The following is an 11969-nucleotide window of genomic DNA, read 5'->3' on the forward strand; positions in this document are numbered from 1 at the left end:
CTTGGTGGCAGTGACTATGGAGAACCATCACTATCTCATCTGGAAGATTAACTCCCACTCGATTCAAGTGATTGTAGTACTCAGACAATCTGAGCACATGCTCAACGATTGAGATTTTCTCCCTTAGTTTGCAGGCTTAAGAAACTTGTCAGAGGTCTCATACCTCTTGCCATGGGCACTAGTCTGAAATCCCAATTTCAGTCTTTGGAACATCTCATATGTTCTGCGACGTTTCAAAAACGTCTTTGGTGCCTCAATTCTATACCGTTTTAACATTACGCACTGAACTATCACGTAGTCATCAAAACGTGTATGTCAGATGTTCGCAACATCCACAAACGACGCTCGAGGTTCAGCACACCGAGCGGTGCATTAAGGACATAAGCCTTCTGTGCAGCAATGAGGACAATCCTCAGTTTACGGACCCAGTCCGCATAATTGCTACTATCAACTTTCAACTAAATTTTCTCTAGGAACATATCTTAGTAGAACTAAAGCGTAAGCTACGACCTAATTTGCAAAGACCTTTTGACTATGTTCATGATAATTAAGTTCATCTAATCAAATTATTTAATGAACTCCCACTCAGATAGACATCCCTCTAGTCATCTAAGTGATACATGATCCCAGTCAACTAGGCCGTGTCCGATCATCACGTGAGACGGACTAGTCATCATCGGTGAACATCTCCATGTTGATCGCATCTACTATACGACTCATGTTCGACCTTTCGGTCTCTTGTGTTCCGAGGCCATGTCTGTACATGCTAGGCTCGTCAAGTCAACCTAAGTGTTTTGCTTGTGTTCTGAGGCCATGTCTGTACATGCTAGGCTCGTCAACACCCGTTGTATGCGAATGTTAGAATCTATCACACCCGATCATCACGTGGTGCTTCGAAACAACGAACCTTCGCAACGGTGCACAATTAGGGGGAACACATCTCTTGAAATTCTAGTGAGGGATCATCTTATTTATGCTACCGTCGTTCTAAGCAAATAAGATGTAAACATGACAAACATCACATGCAAATCATAAAGTGACATGATATGGCCAATATCATCTTGCGCCTTTTGATCTGCATCTTCGAGGCGCGGCATGATCACCTTCGTCATCGGCATGACGCCATGATCTTCATCATCATGATCTCCATCATCGTGTCTTCATGAAGTTGTCTCGCCAACTATTACTTCTACTACTATGGCTAACGGTTAGCAATAAAGTAAAGTAATTACATGGCGATTTTCATTGACACGCAGGTCATAATAAATTAAGACAACTCCTATAGCTCCTGCCGGTTGTCATACTCATCGACATGCAAGTCGTGATTCCTATTACAAGAACATGATCAATCTCATACATCACATATATAATTCATCACATCCTTTTGGCCATATCACATCACATAGTATACCTTGCAAAAACAAGTTAGACGTCCTCTAATTGTTGTTGCATGTTTTACGTGGCTGCTATGGGTTTCTAGCAAGAACGTTTCTTACCTACGCAAAAGCCACAACGGTGATATGCCAATTGCTATTTACCCTTCATAAGGACCCTTTTCATCGAATCTGATCCAACTAAAGTGGGAGAGACAGACACCCGCTAGCCACCTTATGCATCAAGTGCATGTCAGTCGGTGGAACCTGTCTCACGTAAGAGTACGTGTAAGGTCGGTCCAGGCCGCTTCATCCCACAATGCCGCCGAATCAAGATAAGACTAGTAACGGTAAGCAAATTGAACAAATCATCGCCCACAACTACTTTGTGTTCTACTCGTGCATAGAATCTACGCATAGACCTAGCTCATGATGCCACTGTTGGGGAACCTAGCAATAATTCAAAATTTTCCTACGTGTCACCAAGATCAATCTAGGAGATGCTAGCAACGAGAGAGAGGAGTGCATCTACATACCCTTGTAGATCGCGAGCGGAAGCGTTCAAGAGAACGGGGTTGATGGAGTCGTACTCGTCGTGATCCAGATCACCGATGATCCTAGCGCCGAACGGATGGCACCTCCGCGTTCAACACACGTACGGTTGGGAGAGACGTCTCCTCCTTCTTGATCTAGCAAGGGGAAAGGAGAGGTTGATGGAGATCCAGCAGCACGACGGCGTGGTGGTGGAAGCAGCGGGGATCTCGGCAGGGCTTCGCCAAGCTCAGCGAGAGGGAGAGGTGTTATGGGGAAGAGGGAGGCGCCAGGGGCTTGGATGCGCAGCCCTCCCTCCCCCCTCTTTATATAGGGGCCCTGTGGGGGGCGCCGGCCCTAGAGATCCAATCTCAAGGGGGGGCGGCGGCCAAGGGGGAAACTTGCCCCCCAAGTCAGGTGGGGCGCCCCCCACCCCCAGGGTTTCCAACCCTAGGCACAGGGGGAGGCCCATGGGGGGCGCACCAGCCCACCAGGGGCTGGTTCCCTTCCCACTTCAGCCCATGGGGCCCTCCGGGATAGGTGGTCCCACCCGGTGGACCCCCGGGACCCTTCCGGTGGTCCCGGTACAATACCGGTGACCCCCGAAACTTTCCCGATGGCCGAAACTGGACTTCCTATATACAAATCTTTACCTCCGGACTATTCCGGAACTCCTCATGATGTCCGGGATCTCATCCGGGACTCCAAACAACTTTCGGGTTACCACATACTAATATCTCTACAACCCTAGCGTCACCGAACCTTAAGTGTGTAGACCCTACGGGTTCGGGAGACACGCAGACATGACCGAGACGACTCTCCGGTCAATAACCAACAGCGGGATCTGGATACCCATGTTGGCTCCCACATGCTCCTCGATGATCTCATCGGATGAACCACGATGTCGAGGATTCAATCAATCCCGTATACAATTCCCTTTGTCTATCGGTATGTTACTTGCCCGAGATTCGATCGTCGGTATCCCCATACCTCGTTCAATCTCGTTACCGGCAAGTCACTTTACTCATTCTGTAACGCATGATCCCGTGGCTAACTCATTAGTCACATTGAGCTCACTATGATGATGCATTACCGAGTGGGCCCAGAGATACCTCTCCGTCATACGGAGTGACAAATCCCAGTCTCGATTCGTGCCAACCCAACAGACACTTTCGGAGATACCTGTAGTGCACCTTTATAGCCACCCAGTTACGTTGTGACGTTTGGTACACCCAAAGCATTACTACGGTATCCGGGAGTTGCACAATCTCATGGTCTAAGGAAACGATACTTGACATTAGAAAAGCTCTTAGCAAACGAACTACACGATCTTGTGCTATGCTTAGGATTGGGTCTTGTCCATCACATCATTCTCCTAATGATGTGATCCCGTTATCAATGACATCCAATGTCCATGGTCAGGAAACCATAACCATCTATTGATCAACGAGCTAGTCAACTGGAGGCTTACTAGGGACATGTTGTGGTCTATGTATTCACACATGTATTACGGTTTCCAGTTAATACAATTATAGCATGAACAATAGACAATCATCATGAACAAGGAAATACAATAATAACCATTTTATTATTGCCTCTAGGGCATATTTCCAACAGGCACAGGAGGCAACAACACTCCGGACGATGCCGAAGACAAAGAAGAACCCGTCGAGACGACCTCTGAACAGGACGACTGGGAAGATGGGCAAGTTAGCCCCGATAAACAGGCTGAAAACAAAGACTCGGAGGACATCAATTATCTTCCTCTCTCCGCGGATGAGGTGAGCCTCGGCAACAAGGATTTATTGTGCCTGAGGAACCTCTCGAGCAGGAGTGCTTTAAGCGCCGGCTAATTGCCACTGCAAGGAGCCTGAAAAAGAAACAGCAGCAGCTTCAAGCTGATAAAGATCTGCTCAACCATAGGTGGACAAATGTCCTGGCAACCGAGGAATACGGCCTCGAGTGCCCAACCAAAAGTTACCCGAAGCGTAAACTGCTACCGCAATTCGACGACGAGGCCCTCAAGCCCATACCATCAACACATAATGCGGCTGACCGACCACCTCATGGCCGGGACAAAACGGCAACTCAGGCCGAACACCAGCCCATACTACCTCGCCGTAAAGGTAGAGATATAACAGCTCGGGTATATACATATGACCTGCGGCAAGACCAGGTCCATAGAGCAGGTCAGACCAGATCGATCTACGGATCGCGGGGGTGTGCCCCGACACGCGACGACGGCTATCTTGCCGGACGTGACAAGCATAATCACGCCCGGGCCGAAAACCGCAGACGGACTCCATCCAAGCTACATCACAACTTGGCCCGATATAGAGGCGCCGCACACCCCCTCTGCTTCACTGATGAAGTAATAGAGCATGAATTCCCAGAGGGGTTTAAACCCGTGAATATCGAATCGTATGATGGAACAACAGATCCCGCGGTATGGATTGAGGATTTTCTTCTCCATATAAATGTGGCCCGCGGTGATGATCTTCACACCATCAAATACCTCCCACTAAAACTCAAGGGACCAGCTCGGCACTGGTTGGAGAGTCTACCTGAAAACTCTATTGGCAGCTGGGAGGACTTGGAAGACGCCTTCCGTGACAACTTCCAAGGAACATACGTCCGACCTCCGGATGCCGATGACTTAAGTCACATAGTTCAACAGCCCGGAGAGTCAGCCAGGAAACTCTAGACTAGATTCCTAACTAAAAAGAACCAGATCGTCGACTGTCCAGATGCCGAAGCCCTAGCGGCCTTTATGCATAGCATCCGAGACGAATGGCTGGCTCGACACCTCGGCCAGGAAAAGCCGAAGTCCATGGCAGCCCTCACGGCACTCATGAACCGCTTTTGCGCGGGCGAAGATAGCTGGCTAGCCCGTAGCAACAATAGTTCAAGCGAACCCGGCACCTCTGAGGCCAGCAATAGCAACGGCAAGCCCCGACGCAACAAGCACAAGCGTCGAAACAACGGTGATAATACCGATGACATGGCGGTCAAAGGCGGATTCAGTGGCTCCAAATCCGGCCAACGGAAGAAGCCATTCAAAAGGAACAATCCGGGCTCGTCCAGCTTGGACCGCATACTCGATCGTCCATGTCAGATCCACGGCACCTCCGACAAACCAGCCAATCATACCAACTGAAGCTGTTGGGTTTTTAAACAGGCCGGCAAGTTAAATGCTGAGAACAAGGAGAAGGGGTCGCAGAGTGAGGACGACGACGAGGAGCCCTGTCCACCGAACACAGGGGACAGAAGAAGTTTCCCCCTCAGGTTAAAACGGTGAACATGATATACGTTACCCATGTCCCTAAGAGGGAGCGCAAACGTGCGCTCAGGGACGTCTATGCGATAGAGCAAGTCGCCCCAAAATTCAACCCATGGTCTTCCTGCCCGATCAGCTTCGATCGCAGGGACCATCCGACTAGTATCCGTCACGGCGGTTCAGCCGCACTGGTCCTTGACCCAATTATTGATGGATTCCACCTCACGCGAGTCCTCATGGACGGTGGCAGCAGCCTCAACCTGCTCTATCAGGATACAGTCCGCAAAATGGGCATTGATCCATCAAGGATCAAGCCCACAAAAACTACCTTTAAAGGAGTAATACCAGGTGTAGAGGCCCGCTGCACGGGTTCAATCACATTGGAAGTTGTATTCGGATCCCCGGACAACTTCCGAAGCGAAGAATTGATCTTCGACATCGTCCCCTTCCGCAGTGGCTATCACGCACTGCTTGGACGAACCACATTTGCTTGATTCAATGCGGTGCCACACTATGCTTATCTCAAACTTAAGATGCCCGAACCACGCGGTGTCATAACAGTCAATGGAAACACGGAGCGCTCCCTCTGTACTGAGGAGCACACTGCAGCCCTGGCAGCAGAAGTACAGATCGGCCTTATCAAGCAGAACCTTAATTCAGTGGCCAAGCTCCCGGACACTGTAAAACGAGTCCGGACTACTCTGCAGCAGGACAGTCCAGCTTGTCAGGAGCTCGACTAGCAATTTGTCGGGTGGTAGGTGCGACATATGCCAACGGGTGGCTTATCGTTGTGGGAGCCAGCAAGATGTCGCCGGTGCCTGGAAACGGGATGAGGCGAAGACATGCACGCCGGCGGATCTTACCCAGGTTCGGGGCTCTCCGTGGAGATAACACCCCTAGTCCTGCTCTGCGGGGTCTCCGCATGATCACTAGATCAATACAAGTAGCTACAAGTGCTCCTTGAGCTGTCTGGCTAGAGGAAGAAGAAGGGCAAGGCTAGCTCTCCTTTTCTCTCTATGTGGTGTGTGAAACTCTATGAGATCAACCCTTTGCATGGGTGTCCCAGGGGGTTTATATAGGCCTACCCCCCAGGGGTACAATGGTAATCCGGCTGGGCGCGGGTCCCAGCCGTCAGCGTCTATGCACGCCGGCTTCTCCGCCGGTCATTGGGGCCCGCCGACTGGTGGGTCCCGCCGGCTGCCGGCCTCTTGGCCGACAGGCCGGCCCCACCGCTTGGTCGCTTTGTCGGCAGCTGGTTACTGTTGCCTCGCCTCTGATGCCGAGAGCTTTGTTGAGCTAAGCGTGGCTACAGTGTCGCCGCCTTGCGGGCTCTCACTGTAGCCTTACCTTGTCTTGTCTCCTTAATGAGGCGCATGTTTCGAGGGAGGGAGGTAGCCGGCTATTGGGAGTCGGCCACACCCCTGGCCGACTAGAGGAGGCCAGGCCGCCTTCGGGTGTCTCTCTGGCAAAAGGGGCCCGCCACCTACGGGCCGTACTGGCGCCTGTCGTGGGTGACATCGAGGCCAACACGGCTACAGTGCCGCGCCGGACGGGGGATGGCTGGCCCGTACGGCGCCCTGTGGCCATACCTGTTCCGGGATTCGGGGGTAGTGGGCTGTACTGCGGCCACGCCCCATCCTATCGCCGTTATGTGGGTACAGTCTTAGTGGGTGCAGTCTTGGCCGGCTTCTGGGAGCCGACTTTCTTCATGGCCGGCTTCCGGGAGTCGGCTTTCTTCATGGCCGGCTTAGAGGAGTCGGTCCTCTTGGGGCCGGCTCCCTGGAGTCGGCTATCTCGTATCTTTCTTGGGGGAGGTTTCTGAGGCTGGGTCGCCTTCTGGGAGTCGGCCCTGGGGATAGCCGGCCGGGGGAAGGCGGCCCTATGCTTTGTATGCTTGAAGGCTTGAATGGCCTGACAATTTTTTGAAGAGCCACGGGGAGTCGGTTAGGCTACCCGTGGCCATTTACTCCGATAGTAGTCCCCGAAGCTGGTTGGGCTTCGAGGCTGAGAGGAGGTCGAGAAGCTCGGTCAGCTTTTTATCTTGACGAGCCCGCAGCTGGGAGCCGGCTTCGGTTGGGCGCGCCGTCTTGGCGAAAATTTTAAAGTCGGAAGGCGGGAGTCTGTTGGCACGTGCGCCGGGCTGCGCGCCGGCCGCTCGCCGCCTGCGAACCACGTGGCGTCCCCTGGCTGAAAAGAGCCTGCCAACCCACGCGCGCGACAAGACGTTGCCGCAGGCCAAGGGCCCACCACTCCTGCGCCTAGGCCCAGGCGCGGATTCTTTGCGGCCCAAAGCTGTCCGCACGTCTTCTGGCGGCGGTTTCCGCACGCCGTTAGGGCGCGATAATCGCGGGACGTGGGGGAGTGGGTGCAGTTAATCCCATGTTCCTCCCCACGCCTCGCCTCCTCGGCTTCGCCGCACGAGGCTATAAGTAGGGGGAGGAGGGGAAGCGGCAGACGCTCGCACGCTCCTCTCCTCTCCGCCATCTTCTTCCTCCTGCTTTCCCTCGCAGCAGCGCCTCGCCGCCGCGCCGTCCCACCAATCTTCACTCCGCCCTGCACCTTTGCCACCACGAGGCCATGCTTTCTCCGCCGCTGCACTCTTCCTCGTTAGCTTTCTTCCGCTCCTAACTCGACCTCTATCAACTCCAGCCGCACCACCTCACTCCGAACACGGTGGTGCTGCTGTCCGCCTTCGTCACCTTGTGCGAAGGCTTTCTTGGCGTTCTCCCCACCCTCGAGCTCTGGGGGGAGTTCTTCCAATCTAAACTGGGCACCCGCATGCAGGGCGTGCCAGCCCAGAGCGGCGCCTTCATCGCAATGCGGAGGCCGGCGGCCGACAACCCCTTCCCCGTCATCACGTTAATCCAGTCGGTGAAGCTCTAGCAGAATTCATATTTCTATGTGAAGAACGTCACCCCGCAAGGCGACTACGTCAACTTGCCGGCTTTCGTAGCCGGCCCGCCGGCTGGGAGGCGGCCCCAGTGGTCCTATCGGGCCGTGACGCTGTCGCAGGCTGGAGCCGCGGCCGTCGCCCGACTGCGGGTGATGATCCAGTCGGAGGGCCTGACTGGGTCCGACTTGCTGGCCGCCTTTGTCGTGCGCCGGGTGCTTCCGCTTCAGAGCCGCCCTCACCTGATCTGTCAGATGAGCGGCCAACTCGATCTGAGTCGGATGTGCACCAAGGACATGCCGCATGACGAGGTGGCCCATATGGTGAATTATCTTGCGAACTGCAAGCTCTCCGCAGAGTGGCGGTTTGGCAAGGAGCCATATTCCCGTGCGCATCCTCCGCCCATGGTATGTTCTCTTTTTCCCTTTCTTCTCTTCGTTTTGTTGCCGAGTTCCTTTTGGTCGTCTCTGACCAGTCGGCACGCCATGGCAGAGCCCTCTCCTTCGACCTGCAGCCGGGTCGGAGGCGGAGCGCCGATTCCTCCCCGACCGGGCGGAGCATGACCTGGAGGACCACGACTTGGGGGCGGCCGCCATGGATGAAAACACTGAGGCGGGTGGCGGCGAAGCAGGCAGCTCCGGGCTGGGAGCCAGCTTCGACGACTGGCCGGATGACGACGAGGCAGAAATCGTCCCACGCCGCCAGCCGGCGCCCGCCCACGGCGCAGGTTCCTCCGCCGCGCCGCCTGCTCGGGGCGGCGGGCAGAAGTGCCGTGCCGCGTCGGGCTTGTTCGGCAGCCGGCCGAAGAAGCCCAAGGGTGGGGCAGCGGCGACCAGGCGGGATGAGGCGCCGCGAAGGCGTCCCGCTTCCACAAGGTGGTGAAGCAGCCGCAGATGGTGTCGGCGTAACTGTATATTCCCTTGTACATTCTTTCTTCTTTTCTAGGTGATTTCTGAATCCTTGCTCTTTCTGAAAAAATTAGGGCTCCGCTTTCGCTCGAGCGGGTCGCTGCCGCCTCCGTCGTTGGATCGCCGGGAGGATCCAGGAGCACCCGCCGTGTGGACCCCCGCACCGAGCTTCGGGCGGCGACGGAGCGAAACGCACGGGAGGCGCGGGAGGACCGGGAGGTGGAGGAGTTGAGGGCGGCTGCCGCCAAGGTGGCACAGGAGGAGGAGGCGGCGAAGGCGCGTGCCGACGCTGCGGCCCCGGCCCAAGCGAAGGCTGCGGCTGCGGCGACAGTGGAGGCGGTCTTGCTCGTCACCCCTCTGCGTGTCGCGGCGCCCGAGGTCCCAGAGCCCCCGCCAGAGGAAGCCGGCGGCGATCAGCCGGGGTTGGAGAGGGAGGACGACTTCGTCGTCCCAGAGAGGGGGGTGGTACCGGCCCCGCCGACTGGGGCGGCTCAAGGCGGCCGGCAGATCGTGCCGCCTGCGCAAACGGCCGGGGGCGAGCCGGCCGCGAGGACGGACCTGGTTGTCCAGTCGCCCTCGCGCGGGCGCACGGGGAAAGCCGCATCATTCCCGCAGAAGGCCGCTGGCTCCAGCTCGTCGTCCCAGGACGTGGAGGCGGCCAGCGCCAGCTCGGGGTGGATGCCAGGGGGAGGGACGGCTGTGGTGAATGTGGCAGCGCAGGACGTTCGGAACCGCCTTCAGTCCCAGGCTGCGGCGCTGAGGAAATACAATGACGAGTTCCTTGCGACGCGGGCGGCCATTCGGGTTAGTCTTCCTATTTTTGCTTTTTTGATCTTGGTTTCTTCCGTGGGGGCGCGTCAGCGCACCCACTGGGTGTAGTCCCCGAGTTCCGAGTCGGCTGCTGAGCAGGCGGCTTGGAATTTCTTAGCGGGCTTTGTTTTGTTATCTTGTTCTCATTCGCTTCTCTGCCTGACTTGCAGGACTACCACAACCTCCGCTCGGCTGCCTTCAACTCCCAGGCTCGGGAGCTGACCCAGAAGAATGCTGATCTGTCTGAAAGCCGGGGTAAGTGCTTCGTCTTTTATCTCACGTGGGGACGCGTCAGCGCACCCACTGGGTGTAGTCCCCGAGATTCGGGCCGACTGCTGAGCAGTCGGGTCGGATCTTCCTTGACGACTTCTTCCTTATTGCTTCTTTCTTTTCTGCCATCCCTGCAGCGGCCAACGCCAGTCTGAGGGAACAGCTGGGCGGGGCTCAGGCCGCCCTCCCCAGCTGGGCCTAAGCGAAGCAGACGTTGATCAACGGCTATGGCCAGATCGAAGACTTGGTTGATGGTAGGCCGCCTTCTTCTTCGTCCTTGCTTGCCGCTTGCCGTTTAGCTCATTTTCTGACTTGGTGTTTTTCTCTTCTTTCTCTTTCTTCCTTGCGCAGAGTACTTCCCGCCGCCAACCAGGTCGTCGAGGCCCACCGCGAGGCACGAAGGCAGGCTGGCGCCGAGATCGCGCCAAACGCTCGCCGGTCGCTGGAGGAGCAGCTCTTGGCGATTCAGACCCGCCTCCAGCCGGCTCATCGCATGCTCCGCCGGCTTCAGTGTGTTGGGGCACAGGTGTTGGCCGCTCTCTGGCCTGGTGAGGTGATTCCCCGCACCCCCAGTCGGACTGCCGATTGGCTGGAGGTGGCGGTCGGCCGCTTCGAGGCCTGGAAGGCTTCTGCGGCTCGGTCCGGCGCCAGGCGGGCGCTGGAGTTCGCAAAGGCCTGGTATCCCGAGCTGAGTCTGGACCAGCTGGCCACCTGGCGGCAGGAGGCCGACACAGAGCTGGAGCCGGCGCGGCCGGCTATCATCCAGCGGGCTTCCACGATTGCCGATTACACCAACACCAGCGCCTTCGCTCCTGAGGTGGACGACAACGGCGTTGCCCAGCCGGAGGAGTGGTTCGGGCTGAACCCGACAGACGGCGAGGACTCGGTGGAGGAGATCGACTCCAGCGACGAGGGCGAGGAGGAGGAGGGTGAAGACGCCGCGCCAGATGGTGGAGCAGCCGGTCAGCCTCAGCTTCATCGTGCCTCCAGCAACAAGGCACGCGTGGGTGCGCCGCCTGCAGCCGGCGATGATCAAGCCGAGACCCGCCAGCCGGCGGCGCCGTCTCCCCCGACCAGCCTGGCTCCCCTGCTGCGCCCTTAGTCTAGTCTGCTGCCTCTACTTTCCTGTTTCACCATTCTTGGAACAGTGTTTTGTTAAGTTTGCACAATTCCACCCACTGGGGGTGTATTCGAACTATATTGACTGCCGGCCTATTTGGGGCCTTATGTGTAAATATAATTATGCATGCGTTTGGCTTTCCCTTGTTCTTTGCTTTTCATCCTTCGGCTGTTTCCTTTGCCGCCCTCCCTTGGTTGCCGCCTTCCCAACCGGACAGCTTCTCTGCAATCTGTGGCTGGGGGAGTGCTTGGGAGGGCAAGTACTCTAGCTTTGTTGGATTATAGCGATGTGATTAGGAGGCCGGCCAGCCGGCTGTTTTGACAGCCGATAGGCGTGGTTGGAGGTAGTTTTTGCGTTATATAAGTTCGTTAGTCCTTAGCCGTTTTTCGTGTGGGCATCCTTTCTGCCTTTGGCTCTTGCCAGTCGGACAGTCGGTTCTTCGAGCTGCGACTTTCAACAAGAGAGGGCTCGGGTGCCGGCACACTACTTGTCTGACTTCAGGTAGAACTTTTAATATAACTTAAGGCGGCCAGTCCCCGGGCCGACTAGTCGAACCCGGTGCCAGACAGAAAATCAAATGTAATAATACATTCATGAGTATGACGCTCGTCATTCATAGATAAAGGAGGGCAGTCCCCGAGTGCTCCTCGGGGGGCCCGTTTGTCTCATATTTAATAAAAACGGTAGCATGGTACATACTGCTTTCAACTGTAAAATCTTCTCAGGAGGTTCGCGTTCCATGGTCGCTCCGACTCCTTGCCGGAATCATCCCTCTTGCGTGCTCTTGGTT

The sequence above is a fragment of the Triticum aestivum genome, chromosome 5D (genome assembly GCF_018294505.1).
Source record: "Triticum aestivum cultivar Chinese Spring chromosome 5D, IWGSC CS RefSeq v2.1, whole genome shotgun sequence".
Taxonomy (NCBI): Eukaryota; Viridiplantae; Streptophyta; class Magnoliopsida; order Poales; family Poaceae; genus Triticum; species Triticum aestivum.